This window comes from Pseudoliparis swirei, chromosome 20 (assembly GCF_029220125.1).
Source record: "Pseudoliparis swirei isolate HS2019 ecotype Mariana Trench chromosome 20, NWPU_hadal_v1, whole genome shotgun sequence".
In the NCBI taxonomy this organism is placed as follows: Eukaryota; Metazoa; Chordata; class Actinopteri; order Perciformes; family Liparidae; genus Pseudoliparis; species Pseudoliparis swirei.
Genome location: NC_079407.1, coordinates 3,134,167 through 3,141,167, shown reverse-complemented (window position 1 = coordinate 3,141,167; position 7,001 = coordinate 3,134,167).

The following is a 7,001-nucleotide window of genomic DNA, read 5'->3' as shown; positions in this document are numbered from 1 at the left end:
CACACTCACTATACATACTCTTGAGAATTAAAGGAATGTCAGGAGACACGTGGAGGGAGTCTTCCACTTGGACTCGAAGATGGACGGATTTGACTTCTGGAGGTCAAAGGTCAAAAGGTTAACGATCAAAAGGTCAGAGGTCACGGTGAGCTCACAGACGGACGTCTTGGTCCAGAACTCGAGAGTCGATGCGCTCGTCGTGACGTCTCCAACGTGACCACGTCGTCACCCGGGGACACGCTGGGGTGAGCTCCTCCTCCTCCTCCTCCTCCTCCTCCTCCTCAAGAGCAAAGAGGAGGTGAAGATGGGAGGCTGAATGTCACCAATGAGAGCCAAAAGGGGAGAAGTTCAGGGGAGGGGGAGGGGCCCCACCTGTAATGCCTTGGCGCCCCACTAGGGGCTGAACGATCACATCGTCAGCTCTACAACACACACGTAGAAACAAAGAGAGGAAGAGGAGGTCTCACTCTGAGGTTTCGTCACGCGTTCTAAATTTCCGGCAACTCGCCGTCATTCGTCACTCCATCTCCGGCCGAGCGGAGGGGGGGCAACGGGTTCCCCCCCCCCCTCCTCCTCCACCTTCATCACATTTGAAATGTTCACGCCTCTCTTCTCCAGAAGATTACGACACCTGAACGGAGCCAGATGTGTCGGCGTGACGTCGTGTTGAGGAGGAAAGTCGATGTTTGGGAATGAAGTGAGGAGGTGAGACGCTCCCTCGCCTCGCCGCCGGGAGGAATGACCCCCGAGGAGCTTCTGGACTCTTCAGAACCGGACCCGATGACAACCAGGCGGTCCAGGACCCCCCCCCCCCACACCACCCCCCCAAAGCAGAACTCATCCAGAAACGTATCTAGATGAACATCCATCATGTTGATAATGCGTGGGGGCCGGGGCCAAGATAAATATAGAGTCTCTTCCCCCTCCATCCCTCCATCCCTCCCTCCCTCCATCCCTCCCTTCTGGGTCACTGCTGGTGGATAAATAGAATGCAGCCTTTGTCTCCGCTTTCCTTTCTTCCTCTTTATTTCTCTCTCTCGTTCCATGAACTTTGACAGATTATTATTATTATTTTAAATCCGCCGTTCATCATTTGCAGCCAATCTTTCCCGTCCTCTCCTGATCTCATTGCTCATTTCCTTCTTCTTCTTCTTCTTCTTCTTCTTCTCCCTCTTTTTCCTCCCAGCTCCATTTTAGGTCCAGGGTTGGCAACCTGGTTCCCGGCTGACATTGTGCCCACCCCCCCACACACATACACACATTGGGGATGTTGGACCCCCATTGGCTGTTTGGTCCTCCGTGTTTATTTGAGATCTGGCCTGAGCGCCGGTGGAAAGAGTGAAAGGTGAGACCGACGGTGTTTATTTCATATTTGGCTGCATACACAATGGGTATAAAAGAGGGGGGGGTGAGGGGGGGGGGGGATGAAAGACAGACACGTCAAAACAGAAGCGTTTGACGGACTCTCCGGGCGGAAAGAGAAACGCGGGGATGTAATTCTCTCCATCCGTCCCGACGCGATGACTTCACAGGACTCATAAACAAACGGGGAGTAAAAACAAACGCGTTAAACCGATGACGGGGGGGGGGGGGGGGGGCGGGGCTTATCTTCTTCTTCCCCTCTTTGATTTGCACTCTGCTGGGGAATAATTAAGGCGGCTTACATCCAGAGTACAAAGGCAGAATACTGTTAAGTGGCATTGCACTGGTGTGTGTGTGTGTGTGTGTGTGATAGTGTGTGATAGTGTGTGTGTGTGTGTGGCACCTGCGCGATTGTCCAAAAACAACACAGACATTGTTTGCATGTGAATGTCCTGGAGGTGCTCTCGTGTGCTCTCTGTCATTGTGTGTGCACCTTGGTGTGTGTGTGTGTATTTGTGTGTGTGTGTGTGTGTGTGTGGGAGCATCTCAGTCTGAGAGCCTGTCCCCTGGATGTCAATGAGGGATTAGACGGCTATTCATTAGACGGCTTTGAGAGGCGGCTGGCCGAGTCCATCCACGTCCTGCCAGGCGAGGAGAGGCCGGGGGGGGAAATGGACGAAGGCCGGTCCCTCGTCTCCCTCGTCTTCATCGCTCTTTGTCTTACAGCAGCTTCGTCTCGTCCTGAAAGATTTCTTTTTTCTTCTTCTTCTAAACAATCAGTTTAGTCAGTCAAGGTAACGGTTGGATTCACAGGAATGGAGATAGTTAATGAAAGCTGCATTCTCTCCCCTGACCACCAGGGGGCGACTCCTCTGGTTGTATAGAAGTCTATGCTTCATGTGTTAAAGCTGCATTCTCTCCCCTGACCACCAGGGGGCTCCTCTGGTTGTATAGAAGTCTATGCTTCAATATTTCAAGTTCAAAAGATGAGACAATAAAAGGAAAGAAAGTGACACGTCTTCACGTGTGTGTGTGTGTGTGTGTGTGTGTGTGTGCGTGTGTGTGTGTAAAATAATCTTTTCTAGGCAGGCCTCAGGGACAGAAAAATAACAATAATTCATACTCTTCTCCTCCTTCTTCCTCATCCCCTGTTTCCTCGTCTTCTCTCTGAGGATATGGCGTCGGGCCGTGGGACAAAGAGAGGAGGAGGGAGGAGGTGCTGTTAGATGATGAGGAAGAGGAGAAAGCGAAGGGATGAGGAGTGGAGGGAGCTGGGGGAGTCATTGTGATCCCTCCTGTTCATAAATCTGTCAGAGCGAGACAGAAGGAGAGAGAGAGAGAGAGGGAGAGAGAGAGAGAGAGAGAGAGAGGGAGAGGGAGAGAGAGAGGGAGAGAGAGGGAGAGGGAGGGAGAGGGAGAGAGGGAGATTGATCTGTCCGCAGAGGTCTTCACCAGGTTTTGAAGTGCAGATATACTCCTCCTCCTCCTCCTCCTCCTCCTCGATGTAACACTTCGCCTCCATTCCTTCACACTGTCTGTTCTGTCCTAATTTTTATTTTGGTTCCTTGAAAATGTAATTGAAATAATTAAATTAAATTTCCATAAAATAAGAGTTTTGAAAGATGGATGAATACAAATAAATAAAAAAGGTAATATTGTGAATTTGTGGCAACAAAGAAAACTACATTTCCCACAAAGCAACACATTTTTACACATGTGAAAGCAAAATTATTATTTAGGAAATGTTAAGCTGTTTTGTCTGTTTTCTGCTGAGTCAGGCATTACAATGATGTTTTTTTTTTTTAACAGTTTCTGGCTCCTCCCCTTTCCATGACCTTTAACACCTGCTGTGTCCAATCAGGGAGGACCTCTGGGATCGGTGTCCCCTGAACGCAGGCGGTATCGAACCCCCGTCATTCATACATTAAATATAATATTACAATGAAGAAGAGAACAAGTAAACTTTATATTCTTTAGAACTGAAAACACATTACAGAAGAAGAAATGATTTTTAAAGGGGAAGCGCACATTTTTACAAGATCGAAAGTTTGTTTATCTCTTGAAGTGAGTCATTATAATCGTGAGTAACAAAGTGCAAACAGTAAACAACACAACAACAACAACAACAAAGAGCATTTAGACAACATATCATATTTATAAATTAAACTCTGACATGGAGTTTTACCAGGATTCTGACATATAAGTGTGAAAGCGGAGGAGTGGTAGAGCCCCTTCAGGCTCCGCCTCCTCTCCTTTTTCAGCTCTCTCTCCTTCTTTTATGTACAAAACAAACAACAACAAAACAACAAAAACACACGTGATGCGAGCGTGACGGGAGTGTGTTCTGGCTCCATATATAGAGCCCACAGCACAACATCAACAGAGAAACAACAACACATGTCAGTGACACACACACACACACACATTCTTCTTTGAATTGTGTGTATTGTTTCTGGGATAGTTTACTGTGTCTCCGTGAGACCATGACTTCCAGTTAGAGAGTTACCACTAGATAAGACGGATGTGTGTGTGTGTGTGTGTGTGTATGTGTGTATGAGTGTGTGCCAAATAACTCAGGTTAATGTTATCTTATTTCACACGGCTCCGAGGCGACCTCAGGGAGTCGATCATTTGGAGCTCTCTTATTACTTTTCATTAGCCTAATGTGACGGGTGGACACACACACACACACACACACACACACACACACACACACACACACACACACACACACACACACACACACTTTTCCGCAGCCCTCACAGGCGGCGTTGGCGTTTGAAGCCGACGATCTGGTCTGTGAACTTGAAACCCCCCCCCCCCTTTCAAAAGGAAAATAATGTATTTGGGTGTAATTCTTCTTTTCACCACTATGACATTTTTCCATAATTTGTAAAATTGTCGTAAAACAGTTGACAGTTAATCGCCTAAAACGTGAAAAAACTCACCAGGCGAGCGACTGACTGGCTTTACCTCACGGGTGTTTTCACTTACCACGACTCGGCGCCCTCCTCTTCCTCCTCCTCGTCTTCATAAATCAAACTCACGTGGTCTTCGTCGTTCGTCCGCGTCGACGTCGCGGGGAGCGCTTCGGTTTCACTGCACGCCGTGACTTACGACGTTCGGTAAGCGGCGCCGCCGTTAACTTTACGAGCAACACCTGTCGGAGTAGACGGAGGGGGAGGGGGGAGGGGCCTCCCAGAGAGCCAATCAGCCGGAGTAAATGGGAAACACCTGTGTGAGACGACCGGGCTTCTTGAAGCTCGTGGATTTATTCCCCGTCTAGTAAATGTCGACGATTCTTTTTCTTCTTCTCCGTTAACCGCTGAACATTTTATTATTTTTACTTTTATGACTCGGACTTCGTCTTTGAAGACGAGGAGGGGAAACGAGTCCGACACGCGTCCCCGAGCGGCGGATTTAAGGCGGATTTGCCGTAATCAAACCAATAACCTTGCATGTGATTTAATATCTGAACTCGTCCGTCGAACCAGGAAATATTCAGGACAGCTATTCAAACAAATAAAATATACATAAATATATATATTAGGCCACGCCCCCTTTCAGTGAAACAAAGAGCCTCTCACATCGGGGGCCCTCGCCCTGTCACTTTGTGTTAACGCTCCGGCAGGCGGACCCCGGGACCCTCGTCACGGAGACGACACACAGCGGCTCTCGGACGGAGAGAGAGAGAGAGAGAGAGAGAGAGAGATTGAAAACCGATTCCATCAACCTTCTGTCTCCATCGTTTCTCCTCCTCAGCTGTCTTCTTCTTCTCTTGGCTTGGAGATGGGAACGTCGGCTGTGTGTGTGTGTGTGTGTGTGTGTGGGGGGTGGACAGCGCCCGTGAAGCCGGGAAGAGCCCGTCCTCTCGCTCGTGGTCGCTGCCTGGAAGCCGCGGCGGGATCATGTGTGAGCTCCATGACCATAACGCTCTTCATCCTCTTCATCCTCGTGACTCAAAGTCACAGCGGACACATTTCAATCTTTTTAAAGAAAAAGCAGAAGAAGAAGGAGCGTGACCCACCTCCTGCTCCTCCTGCTCCTCCTCCTCCTGCTCCTCCTCCTCCTCCTGCTCCTCCTCCTCCTCCTCCTCAGAGCTCTGGGGCATCAACATGAAGAGAAATCCTCCAAAAACCTAAAATATTATTTTAAATCAAGAGATTCACAAAGTAGAGAGAGAGAGAGAGGTTATTGTGGTGTGTGTGTGTGAGAGTGTGAGTGTGAGTGAGTGTGTGTTTGTGTGTGTGTGTGAGTGTGTGTGTATGACTGTGAGTGTGTGAGTGTGTGTGAGTGAGTGTGTGTGTGCGTGTGCAAGACAGAAAGTCTCGTTCTTCATTCCTCAGCTTCTGATATTCATCATCATCTCTTTCAGTTCTCTCCCACACTTATCCTCCCTCCTTCCCTCACCCCCTCCCCTCTCCTCCCCCCCCTCCCCCCCCCCCCCCCTCAGCGTTTCTATCTTCCCCGGCTAACAGCTTTAGTGGATTGGCATAAGCCGGCCAGCGCGGCGTGCTACACGCTAACGCCGTGTCGTACACGGACCCCGGCGGAGGTCATTAGTGTGTTTCTGCCCCCCCTCTCCAGGGTGTTTCTGGGATGCTGTCCCGGTGACCTCCTCCTCCTCCTCCTCCTCCTCCTCCTCCTGAGCCGCTTTAGCGCCCGCCACCCGAAGGCCGCGCCGCTCGGCAGCGTGACAAATCTGGTTACCTGAAGGATGTCCGTGTGTCAGCGCTCCGTGATCGAATAACACACACACACACACACACACACACACACACACACACACACACACACACACACACACACACACACACACACACACAAATAAACAAACACACACATTGTTGGATTTCGAAATGCATCTTCTCGAGGATAACAGGCTCCTCTCCCCCCCTCCATTTATTTAATATTTTTATTTTTACCCCCACTGGGCTCATTTTCTGCCCGGCAACAGCCCGGCTTTAAATAAAGAGCTGCATTAGAAGAACAATCACAAAGCTCTCCAACAATCCGTCCACGGAGTTCTTCACCTCTCTGCCTCGCCTTCCTTTTCCTCATCTGACAAGTGAAACATCGATGATGAGATCAAAGGCAGCGAGGAAGGGAGGAAGAGTGTGACAAAAAGGAGGAAGAGAGAGGGGGGGATGAGAGTGGTTACCCAAAGGGAAATGGAGAGAGTCCGTAGACGAGTGGCGTCTCCACGTCTCCACGGTCAGGCCGCCATGTTGGTTCCTGTTTTTAATGGCGAGCAGAGATATATATGTATTAGTGCTGTGAAAAATAACGCGTTAACTCAGTTAATTCAATTACAGGTTTAACTAGTTGGTTTTTTTAAACGCATTTAACGCATGCGCAGAATGAGCTTCCAATCCGTCTGTTGTTGGTCGTCGGGACGAAAAAAAAGTGCTCGATGGTGTTTTGAGCCCTCACCGGCGCCTTCCAGGCAGCCGCTGCCTGGAAGGCGCCGGAAGATGGTCCCGCCCCCCAAAACTCTGATCCAATCAATGCGCTACCCCCACTTGGAGCGGAGCGCATATTCAAATCCACTTTTTGGCGCATTGCATATTCAAACCAGCATTGGAGCCAAACCCACTTGGAGGCGCATTTGGGCGCATTTAACCCACTTGGTTCAGCAA